Here is a 13,140-nt window from a genome sequence, read left to right as displayed (position 1 = left end):
AAAAGTGAAATCAATACCTGATGTAATACTATAAAAAATACTTGCAAATATTTTCAAACACAGGTAAGTGACAATACAGGCAAAGACATTTAAAAACTTTTATGCATTGCTGAAGTTTGTCATTCAGATTTTCCATTCAGGTAATCAAATTTTGCATTATACCTGACCATTTCTAAAAGAGGATATGAAAAAAAAAATAGGCAGTTAATGTCAAAGGTAAAATAGAATATAGAATAATAAAAAAGACTGACAATTGGTTCATTTTGAGTTTGCATGGCATCATTTAGTTGGCTGACAAGCATTTATTTATAAAGATCAAATTTTGCAGGAGAGGTTTTGTTCATCAGTAGATGTATCAGTTTGGAGGAGTACATCTAAGAATAACCATTATTTGTTCGCTACAGAAGATTCTAAAATAATCTCCAGAACAACAGTCTAGTCTAATGATATTAAACCAACATTAGTAATACAGGTATAATATCTATTATTACTATACTAAAACTAATTTCATTAACAATTGTTTCCTTAAGTTTATAAATTTACCAGTAAATTACTAACACACATAAAATGAACTTAGAACTAATACTTCTTTTTCAAAATTGCTAAATACAGAGTTTTATAAAAATATATGAGAACTGATCATGTGAGTAAACCAGCATTTAAATGTCAACACATTAGGGCTGCAAGATTTGATTTTGCAATGTGATATGTACATGTACTCACATTGAAACGTTAGTTAACTCGCATAGGTTTGTCATATATATATATATATATATATATACTTGTTTCAGGCAGCGACTTGACTATTCAAAAGTTCAATGAATAATCTTATTCATTGAACTTTTGAATAGTCAAGTCGCTGCCTGATGATATCAGTTGTTTGATTGAAACAAGTGGCTATTTGTAGCAGCGGGATGTGAGCATGTTTATATAACAATAAACAAGTATTATCAGCTCTTTTTATTGAGCACTATCTAACAACCTCGTTCAATTCATTAGTCCATTACTTTTGAATATAAAAAAACCCGAGTATATATATATATATATATATATATATATATATATATATATATATATATACACACATACAACCAAGCAAAAAAAAAAAAAACAAAAAAAAAACAAGTAAAATTCATCCCAAAACAGCAAAACTAAAGCTGGCTTGCCAGGACACTATATATACATATGTAGGTTAATTTGGGCATATTCTATTTGTTTGAAAATATAGGTTCTTTTTTTTACCAATTATAAAATTTTAACCATAGAATAGTATTAGAATCTTCAAAAGCTTGCACATTTTCATGTAGCTTTGTTTCATAAAACCAAAAATATGAGTATTTCAATATTCAATTTGGCTATAAATAAATCAATATATATATATATATATATATATATATATACTCATAAAATATTTCAATCATTTGTTTGCATAGTTTTGTATATGAATTACAAAATATTTGATATTTCTCCTAAAACCTCTGGCCTTGATAGAGGGGGAGACTAAAATTTGCTGCTATCGTTTCAAATGATCTGAAATAACAGCAAGGGGAGACTTGATTCCAAATATTTGTCATATGTTATATCTCTCCTCTTTGGTTTTCATACATAAAGTAAATTTCACAGTGTATAAGGATTATTTGACATTGGAGATATTCATAATCGTACTCTATTTTCAAAAGAGTAAAAAAACACTTTGAAAAAGAGTTAAAAACGTATTTAATCTGAAAAGGAAACACTAAATAAGTGGATAGTCCTTAATCCGTGGAGTTTCGAAGAAGTACTTTCCTTTTCATCAGAGGGTAGGAATTAGCAAAATGCGGGATCGGATTTTGCATACAAAAGTATTTGATGAAACTGCAAGGAAGTCAAAGATCTTACTTGATAACAAAGTGAAGCAGAGGGAATATGGTGAAGAAAAAGGTGATTTCAAGTGAATGGATAGTCTGGTGAAAGGTAAATTATCTAATGACGGTAAAATCCCAAAATATAAATCCAATATATATATATATATATATATTGGTTATTTGGTTTAAAATACATAAGTTAAGGTTTTAGTTTATGCAATATCCTCAGAGCATCTATTGCAATTAACAGAGTTTAATAGATAGTGGTATTAGTACTGAGAAAGTCCCATAAACTGAACCCTCGACTTATTAAGGTACACACACACACACACACATACTATATCCCATCCTCAATACTATGAGTTGTTCTACTAGTTTTGCATTATTAGACTAGTTGAGTGTTCAGGAGAATTAGAGAAAAATAGTTCTTTTGAACCGTTTATAAGTATAATAACCTTATTTTCATGAATAAATTCTTGTCAGATTTGTCAGCAAAAATAGTGAAAACATTCAAATAATTTTTAACAAAATAAATGAACAATGAAAATATGAAATATACTCAGATTTCATCTGGAAGTTAGTTGGGCTTATGGTATATCCATTGCCATTTTTTTTTTTTCTTGTTTGATCTAACTGTAGGTGTCTCTGTAGAAGGAGGTACACCCTATGTTAAGATATTTTTGTTGTGTTTTTTAATATAAGAATTCATAATGATGGAGAGAGGTAGTCAGTGTTAGATATCTTTGGAGAAAAAAAAAAAAAAGAAATAAAAGCATTGTTGATTTAAATTAAAAGGAATTTAAATTCCTTCCAGGGGTTTGTTGGGTTGTTAATAGAAGAGTTATACTATCATCAATGATGTTGCTTTAGTCGAAATGAAGCAACAGAAAATTTATGGACCATGGACTTTGTTTTGGGATATTTTTGTGTTGTGATGTGCTGTATGCAGAGAGCATGTTGGTTTTCAAGAAATAGGAAACAAGATGAGTTTCATTAAAGTCTATTCATTTCTAAAAAATCTGTTTCTTGAGGGACCATTTCATTCACACTTAGACAACTAAACCGCAAAGTTACATAGACACTCATGCTCATAAAGTGTCGGCCATTCTGTCCACGATAAGTTTCATAAAAAAAAAAATGTAGAGTATGCCTAAAAACGAGAAACCGAAATTAACCTTGTTTTTATAAAAAAAAAAATTCAGCCTATGATTGCACTGACTGTCACAACTCCACAAAAACAAATTTTTAATTTTTGAGTTTGGAGTTGTGACTACTCGGCAATACTGAGTTTCTTCACTGTGGGAAAGAGCACAAGTTGTAACCTGAAGCTTTTACATCTTATCAGATATTCATACCCAAAAAATGGCAAGTATGTGTGTGTATCTAATTTATTAGATAATAAAATAAAATATAAAGTTGAAAATAAAACTAAAAAAATATATTTTTAGCAGTAAATAAATAAAAAAAAATTAATACCCTCTTCCCCCTGTATTAATTGGATTACCTTAATCATCACTAGATTAGACTTGAATATTAATTGTTCAGTTTATTTTCTGTGGTAATCTGCATGTTTAAACAAGATTAGTCACAGTGTTTGACAATGAATAATTGGAAAAAATGCAATTAACGAAGCTAAAATAATAAGCCAGCCTCTCCTTTTTCTTCCTCTGGCAAGCAAGAAACACATGGCTAGCAGCTCACACTCATCATCACGATTTCATTAATCGTCAAAAAAACATTTTGGAGAAGCATTCGTTCAATCTATGCATTGAACAATGAAAACGCTATTTCAAACTTAAAAGTGACAAACCAATGGTGAACAGTCTCTTATAGAGATGAGTGGATATGTCTGAAAAATGTTATTTTAAATTGCAATGTGACATACTGCTTTTGTATACTACACTTATAGAAGTGCTTGCAAACAAAAATATATCCATTAAAGCTGTACATTTAGCAAATGAAATGATATAATCTTAATCCATTAAACCCAAGGATATCTCAGTTTTTGTTACTATGGAGGGGAAACTTCATATGTGCAAGTCTCTTATATCCGGGTTACACTGTATTTCGAAATCAGGAGGCTATACATTCAAGATAAAAGTTACACATTATGGTTAACACAAGTAGTTACATTGCACTTTTGGCAATAAGTTAGCGACTTACTATTGTAATACTCATTTATAGGAGTTAATACATTATCGAGCAAATAGAATTTTTTAGAACTTATAAAAGGGTTACAACAATTCTTGGAGATAAGTTGATGAATATAGATAAATTTTATCCTTACTTCAAAGTAAGTAAGCAGTATTATTATATATTATCTTATAGATTTTGAAAAGGAATTTGATATCCTATTTATAGAACAGTGGGGCTTAATGGTATTTTAATCAATGGACAAACTGACAAATTCTCAGATATAACAAGCTGCTTCATGTAAAAAATATATACAAGGTGAAACGATACAATTGTTGCACTAGAAAGATGACAGGATTCCATTTCCGTTTGATGAAAACCGATTTTCTTTTTTTGTTTTAAACCATCTACTAGTTAGCCAGTTGTGTACAAATCCAAAGAGTGATCGGAGTCTTCTATAATGTCTAAAAGTGACACAATGTTCGACGAGTGAGATCAGAGAGGCACCGCTGTACAACTCATACTCTCTACAGATTCAAGTTATGACAACAGAACCATTGCCAGCATTCTCAGAATGCATCGCTACATTGCCACGAACAACAGACATGTAAAAAAGTTATGTAAAAAAGGTTTTCAGCCATGGCTATCGTCTTTGAGGCGGTTTCAAGTGAGGGCTACATCATGCTACCTATCATCTTCCAAGTCGGCTGCAAATCAACACCAAAGTCTACCTGGATGTGTTGAAGGATGTGGTGATCCCCTGGTGCGATCAGGTGGCCGGTGGCAGACCCTGGGTATGACAGGACTCAATGCTGGCCCACATGTCCAAAGAGACCTAGACTTGGATGCAGGAGTGCTACGACTTCGTACCCTTCTTTCACTGGATCCCTTCCTCTCCTGACCGGAACCTGCTGGACTACTTTGTTTGGTCATACATCCAGAACATCACCAATATGATCTCCCACAACACCAAAGTCAGCCTGATTGCCGCCATTTGCAGAGTATTCCCTGAGCTCATGTCAGAACTCACATGCTCCGAGTTCCAAACCCATTCTGAGGCGGTGATTGAGGCTTAAGGCGGCTACATTGAACAAGTGTCACCTCTACTACATAATCAAGTTACCTGAATTGATTTTTTTCAATAAGTTTTAAAATAAGGCTGTAGTTTTATTTAGGGCAACAATTTTATCGTTCCACCCTCTGTGTGTATGTATATATATATTTACTGCTTCATTATGTTACATGGATAAGAAACTTTAGAAGAAATTTAGATTTTAATAATTTGACAATTAGACGAATAAATCCATCTTTTTTTTCTAAACTATTAAAAGGTTGGAGAGTTCAATTTGATGTAGAAGTCCTAGATACAGATAACGAAGGATTTGATCGAAATTCCATCTGAACTATTATGCTCACTTTTATAAATTTATTAATCCTCCAATCTAAATATTTTTTTTTTTTTGCTATGGGTTAGATAGTATTACTAACAGTACTACCAGTGTACCTGTAGAAAGATGGGTTCCACCAAGTAGATCTTCCCAAAACATTTTATATAACAATAACAACATCTATCTGGATTGAGATAAGAATAGAAGAGTTGGGCTAATGTTCTTCATTTAGTTATCAACAAAACATTTCAGTATTTGTGATCACTGATTTGATCCATCGCAACTGTTTTTAATCCAAGATATCTAAATATCAAATGAACATCTTCCTTGCTGTAAGTGGCAGTGGTACAAACATTACTGACAGAATGTGGGTATGGTGTAACATATTAGAGTTCTGTCTGTTATTACTCCATTTCTACAAATATCTTTGGGAAATGCATGAATCAGTTTTCTCCCCACCTCAGTTATGGATGAAACAGCAGAGTAGATCTTGAAGTGTAAGCCAGGTTTAGTTTCAGATGGTTCGTTGTTACACACAAGTCCTGAGAGGTGACTTGTTTGCAGTAGACAGTTCCACAGAGCAAAATATTCTTACCGTGTTGAGACGGAAAAAAAAAAAAAAAAGTGAAATCGCTCCAGAAAAGTTTTAATATTTATAAAGCAATTCTGGTTTCTGATTGGTTGGTAGCAAAACGTGAATTAATTCGATTCGTCAGTTCCTAGCAGCATCGTTTATAAATAGAATCGCCCAACTGTGGGATCATACCCCATTAGAAGTCCAAAATATTCCAACATCCTCCCTATTTTTTATAATGGGGAAGTCCCTTATGTTCGTTCTGCTCAAAAATAAATATATTTTTATATTCAATTATACATAACAAAATTTAGAAATCATTTGGATCTTAGAATTTTAGCATGTAAAAAGACGCCATTTTTAATTGTGTTCAAATGTCAAAACAGATATATGTGTGTACAGAGAAGAGAAATAAAAGAAATTGAAAGTATTTCAACCTTAAAAAGGGCTGGGTATGTGAAAAAGAAGCCATTTCTTAAATTTGATTATGCAGTTTTGTAAAAAAAAAAAAAAAAAAGAAAAAAGAAAAAAAAAAAAAAAAAAAGAAAAAAGAAAAACGCAGAGGTATATTTCTTGGATACGATAACAGTCCAGCCAATTTAGTATTTTTTCCAGAAAAAAATAAAATAAAAAGAATCTGATGTGTAAAATTCACAAACACGTTTAATTTTACAGACGAAAACCCGTCATATGAAGAAGATGAAATTATATTCCCTCAGATAATTAAAACAAACGAAGACAATAAAAATGACGGAGACAAGAGTGTCCATGATGATGATGATAAAGTCGAAAGATATCCCAAAAGAAATAGAAGGCGACCCGATTTTTTTATGGTCGACAATATAAAAAATTATCAAATCGACTATTGCTATTCAATGGAAAATGCGCCAAAAAGCTTTAAAGAAGCAATTAATTCAGAACATTGTGATGAATGGAAAATTGCCATGAAAAAAGAAATAGATGCCTTAACCGAAAATGATACCTATACGGTAGTGCCTCTCCCAAAAGATAAACATGTTATTTCTACAAGATGGGTCTTTACAAAAAAGACTACAGCATCAGGCGTAGAACAGTACAAAGCTAGATTTGTTGCTAAAGGGTACTCTCAGATTTACGGTATAGAATATTTTTCTACGTTTTCACCGACCACAAACCTAACGACAATCAGAATTTTACTGCAAATCGCATCACAATATGACCTAAACATCCATCAAATGGACGTAAAAAATGTTTATTTGAATGCCCCAATAGACTGAAATTTATATTACCCCTCCAGAGGGATTTATAATGAAAAATAAAAATAGCATGTGGCGACTTAACAAGTCATTATATGGTCTAAAGCAAAGTGCTCAGTGTTGGAATACAGTATTTCATGATTATATTATTAAACAACAATTTAGACAATGCGCTGTAGACCCCTGTTTATATACCCAACACAAAGACGATAAACTACTGATTTTGGTTTTGTGGGTCAATGATATTCTAATCGCATCAAATTGTGACATAATGTTAACTGATATTAAGAACAAATTAAGTAAAAGATTCAAAACGACCGATCTTGGCAAAATATCCTGGTTTCTGGGGATAGAATTTACTCAAAGCAAAGGACTTGTTACGATGACTCAATCGAGATACATCGACAAAATACTATTAAAATTTGGAATGGGAGAGTGCAAGAAACGCTCTACACCGGTCGAAAATGATATTAATAAAAATATACACACAGAATTTAAAATAATAAATGACAAGGAATACCGCAAAATTATAGGTAGTCTTATATATTTAATAACTGCAACCAGGCCCGACATATGCTATAACAGTAACAAAACTGTCACAAAAATTAACACGACCGACAATGAAGGATTTAAACAGAGCTAAACAAGTCCCGCATTATTTAAAAGGCACTAAAGAACAGAAGTTAGTATTTAGAAAATCAAGAAATTCCCTAAAATTAGGTTTTTCGGATTCAGACAGGGGAAACGACGAAGATCGCAAGAGTATATCTCGATATTGTTTCAAACTCTCAGAAAATGGGCCTATTATTTCATGGAAATCTAAAAAGCAACAGATTGTAGCTCTCTCTACGTGTGAAGCAGAATTTATCGCGATCACACACACGGCCCAGGAAGCACTACCTGAAAAATATCCTAAAGACTATTTTAGAGGCAGAATTAACTAAACTACTAATTGTGATAATCAAGCCAGTATAGTCTAAGCACAGAACACGATAATCAACCAAAGATCTAAGCATATAGATATAAAATACCATTTCATAAAAAAACGAGGTGAAAAAGGAATCCATTATTTTGAATTCCATATCAGAACAAAATATCGCTGATGTATTCACGAAACCCGCAACAAGAATAAAGTTATAGCGTTTTTTTCTCAAAATTTGTTGAGGGATTCGACTGAATAATTTTTTTTTTTTTTTTTAAGTGTCCGCCACGCACGTTCAGCAGTCCCGTTTTGGTGTGGCGATCTAGGAGCTGATATTTCATGCCTGATATGATGGTTAATTAGTAAAAGTTCAAAGTCTTTATTGGTGAATTCCGTACAGTTGTCAGAGCGAATACACTTGACTTCACCGTAGGGAGCCATGTCGGCTAGATATTTTTTTAGTTGCTAGCAGGGTATCAGATTTGTTCTTTAAAAAGTAAACCATTATTAAACCTGAATGGTCATCTACGAAATTCAACACATATCTATAATGTTCTCTGGCCATCGGTTCCACGAGACCGTTCAAGTCACAATGCACCATTGATAGGATTTTTTAGCTTTCTTGTCTGATATCTTGCTTTGATAGTTTGTCATTTTCCCTTGCGTACAGACGTCGCAGTTGAAGTTTTTTGATGTTTGTATTTTCATTCCATCAACTACAGTCGGCAACATTTTGATATCAGGAATATTGACGTGTCCAAGAATTTTATGCCATGTCTGTAGATCATGGCAGGCGGTTTTCGATGGGACTACGCTATTTAAATAATATAGTCTTCCATTTTCTTTAATGTCAAATACAGTTCCATTTGGGTATACCAGTTTTGATTTATTGGGGCTAAAGTTTATATTTGCACCTTGTTTTGTGGCAGCTTGTACAGAAAATATATTTTGTTTAAATTTTGGGATTAGAAGAGCGTTTTCTAAAATACAGAAACATAGTTCACCTTTATTGTTCTTTAGCGAGATTTTCGCATTGTCTCTTTTCAAAACGATATCATTTACTCGACTCCCGTCAGCTAGTTCTACAAAATGATTTTGTGGCTTAAAGTTGGGGTCAAAATTGATAAAATTAGATTCCTTTGTAATCACTTGTGGCATGGCCCCACGACAAGAAAATTATTGTTTGTTGAAGCATTAAACGTACACGAAAATAAAAATGTATGTTCGCTAACAGAGCTCTCTACATTTTTAATGTAGTCGCCATTTTGAGTCCTGTATCTTCATTGGAAACTCTTGTGATTAGGTCGTCCACAATTATAGCAAATAATTTTTGTACTTTTCTTAGGAGAAAAATCGTTTTTGGCAAAGTTGCGGTTTTTATTCCTGACATGGGTATAATTTAATTTTGGTGATTTTATGTGTGTATTTTTAAATTTCATGATATTTGTGGATTCGTTTTGTTCTGTGATCATTTTTTCAGTTTCTTCATAACTTCTGAGTGCTACCTTGAATTGGCTAAAAGTCATGGGTCTTTCTTTCTGGGTTATCACGGTGGTAAATGGCTTGAAATGACTCGGTAATCCCTTAAGTACCATGGAAATTAACAGACTGTCATTTATAACTTCACCAGAAATTTTTAAAGAATTTGTAGTCGTTTCGGCTCTTATAACATAATCAGTAATAGTTTCGGCTTCCATTCGTTTTAGAGAGGTCATTTCAGTGTATAAAGATTCTGGTTTCTGATTGGTTGGTAGCAGAACGCGAATTAATTCGATTCGTCAGTTCCTAGCAGCATACTTTATAAATAGAATCGTCCGACTGTGTGAGATCATACCCCATTAGAAGTTCAAAATATTGCAACAGTAGACAAGACTCAAGCTTTGATAGGGAAATAGATTTTTATGGAAAAAAAAAAAAAATTAATACCTTCAAGGATGAGAGTTCATATAGAAATGTTTTAATTTGAATAAAATAAAATATGCATCAAGTGCGCTTGAAAGCCAAATCACAACATAATATTAGGAAAATAAAATATTTTACTTGTTTGAAATTTATCACAAATATATTTCAGAGGTATACTCCATCTTCAGTGTTTTTCTTTTCTTCTTCCTTGCCAACTTTACAACATGGCAAGGAAGAAAAGGAAAAAAAAAAAACACATACTGAAGATGGAGTGTATCTCTAAAATATATTTGTGATAAATTTCAAACAAGTAAAATGTTTATTTTCCTCATATTATGCTGTGATTTTGGCTTTCAAGCGCACTTGATGCATATTTTATTTTAAACTTAATACCTTTTTTTAAAATCAAACTAAATCACCAGCATATCAACAGGCATAAGTGAAGAGAGAAAAAGGAGGGAGAAGATGACTGGCTATCTAGCTGCTATGCTTCCTTTCTCTCATTGCCGACACTTTTTTTTTATTTTTTAGTTGTCTTTAAATTCAATTATTTTGATTCTATTGAAAAAAATGTTTCACGTCTGTGTTTGAATATTCCTTTCTGGTTTTGAGGTGGACCAACTTGATTTTCAACAAATAAATTGTAAATAGAAAAAATAAATTGTGATTCAGGCAAATTGATTTGTTCTTTCTTTTGCTTTCATTGGGGTTTTATTGAAAAGATGAATGAATTTTGTATAAAAATTACAAGATGTTAATGTTTATCTACTTATGTAAAAATAAACGTGAAAGTTTTTGTCTTTAGAAACTTATGAATAAAAAGTTCATAATATAAAATTTTGCATTCAAGTATTTCGTGTAGCTCAAGTAGCGAATTTTGAGGTGATAAAATAGTGAGCTGGCAAAGACAGCTAGCATATATGCAAAACTAGCAGGCCTACCCGGTGTTGCTCAGAGCATATTTCTATTAAAACTTATCTCTTCTTCCTTCTATTTTCTCCACCCTTCCCCAGCCCCCTCTTTTTTTCTGTCCAGTTCATTCTTCTCTAGCAGCATATGTATACACACAAATAAATCACTTATATAATAGATTCCTCAATGAGCCAGCATTTTATTCCCAAACCAGTAAATAAAATGGTCATAAAACCAACCTCCTCCTGACAAAACCTGGCCCAGTAAACCTTCAGAGAATGAAAAAAAACTTTCTAACTAGATAATATTCATATGGGGTAACACTGATCAAATATATACCAACTTTATAGCGCTTAGTTGTGTAGTTTTTGACTTCTAGATGGACATATAAACAGACAACTGCCCTTTATATATTAGTCAGGAGAAAAGGATATGAGCAAAAAGATAAACAAAAATTGATCTTGTCCAACTGTGCATAAAATAAGAGATGAAACACACGTATATATACATTTGTGTTATTATAGAAGTGAGAAATTCAAATTACGTCACAATTTATTTGATTTTTTTTTTTTTTTTTACTCTTACATGTCGATAATGTTTGTGTTTGCTACTGTAGTACCTTTAACATGCATACGTACGTGTCTTGTCCCCCCCCTTCCTGATTATAAATTATTCAATCGGGAGATCCTATTTATTTAAAAGGATAGAAGGTGATAACATACTATGAACATTACATATATTTATTTACATAGATACGCTAATTTAATGTTCATAGTATATTATCACCTATCCTTCTTTTTAATAAATAGGATCTCCCGATCACCAAAGACGCAATATAGAAAAAAAAAAAGTCACTTTTAGACTCTACGTTTTGAAGAAAATGTTGTTGTTTTTTTTAATTTTTATGTTTATTTTCTTAGTGAAAGCTTATTATCCTGTATTAATGGTTTCCATGACGCGATTTCTCATAGAAAATTTCTTCTTAAAATTGTAATGTAAAAATGCTTGTGAAATATTTAATTTATTAGTAGCTTTAATGTAAATATGTGTGATAGCTTTTTTTTTTTTTTTTTTTTTTAATGATAAACCCAGTAAGTTAAATGACTTAATTCTATAAAAATATTAATTAGAAATAATTATTGAAACAAAATCGACAATTATTTCTACTGCCGTTGTGGAATTTCCACAGGCCCTATTAGTTTTTAGTATTGTATTAATCTGTATTAAACAAGCTTGTTGAAGAAAGAAATTGTACACCAGTGACCAGTTTCATGCTTTATTTTTTTGTAGGCACAACAGACTTAGTAACTTCAAAGGGATGTAATCTATGCTTAGAAACTATTAAATAAATTTCTTTTAAGTTAAATTTCCCCAAAATTGTTTGTCCCTTTTAGCTGCTCTAATTTTAACCTCTAGCAAATTAGTGGAATGTCATGTGTTGCTTCTACTCAAGAGTATCTTTTGGACCGTCAGTGCTACTTGGCAGAATTTATGCATTTCCAATTAACATGCACTAGGTTATACTAGGCTAAATGGTACAAGGAAAAAAATCTCAACTTGATAGTCCTTGCAGAGATGACCAAAGTAAACACACGCATATTTATTTATATATATATATATATATATATATATATATATTATGAGGATAAAATACACGATATATCATAAAATGAAATGCAGTGGAAACAAAATGCAATTGAACACAGGAAAAAAGTCCAAAATGAGATTTACTGGTTTCATTTTTTTTGGAGATGTTCATAGATTTAAATGAAACCGACATTTGTTTTTCATCGTCTTTTTCATATATTTTAAAAACAAGGATTTACCACTATTTCCATTTTCTTCTAACTATTATCAATGTTGATATGAATGACGAGTGCCATTTCAGAGCTGAGAAGTCAAAAAAAAAAAAAAAAAAAAAAAAGTAATGGCTTTAGTAGAAGTTTGTAAGAATTGTTGACTTTTATGGCATGTCAGTTGGATTATTTTATGTCAAAGTCATATTTTTGGATAAAATTTGACTTTATTAAACTGAACAGACTTTTTTTTTTATTACAAAGATCTTGTCTTAAAAACTGATTACCCATTTCTATGCTCGACATCATTTAATTTTGATCTAAAACTGGTGTCAATGAGATTATAGTATTATATTATACAGTGATAAAAATTATCCTATTGGGTTTAAAGTGATCATTTTTTTTTTAATTGATAAAAAATGTATAAAATAAAA

General features: G+C 31.5%; 1 protein-coding gene across 2 annotated transcripts in view; it reads right to left on the bottom strand.

Annotated features, from left to right (window-relative positions):
• LOC145297641 (lysophosphatidylcholine acyltransferase 1-like) overlaps positions 1-13,140 on the bottom strand; it is a 306,578-nt gene that overhangs the window by 99,275 nt on the left and 194,163 nt on the right. The gene's annotated exons all lie outside the window — the stretch shown is intronic.

This window comes from Euprymna scolopes, chromosome 18, assembly GCF_053919585.1.
Source record: "Euprymna scolopes isolate OS-2025 chromosome 18, ASM5391958v1, whole genome shotgun sequence".
Classification (NCBI taxonomy): Eukaryota; Metazoa; Mollusca; class Cephalopoda; order Sepiida; family Sepiolidae; genus Euprymna; species Euprymna scolopes.
Note: the sequence above shows the minus strand (reverse complement) of the source record. Positions and strands in the feature narration are given on the sequence as shown.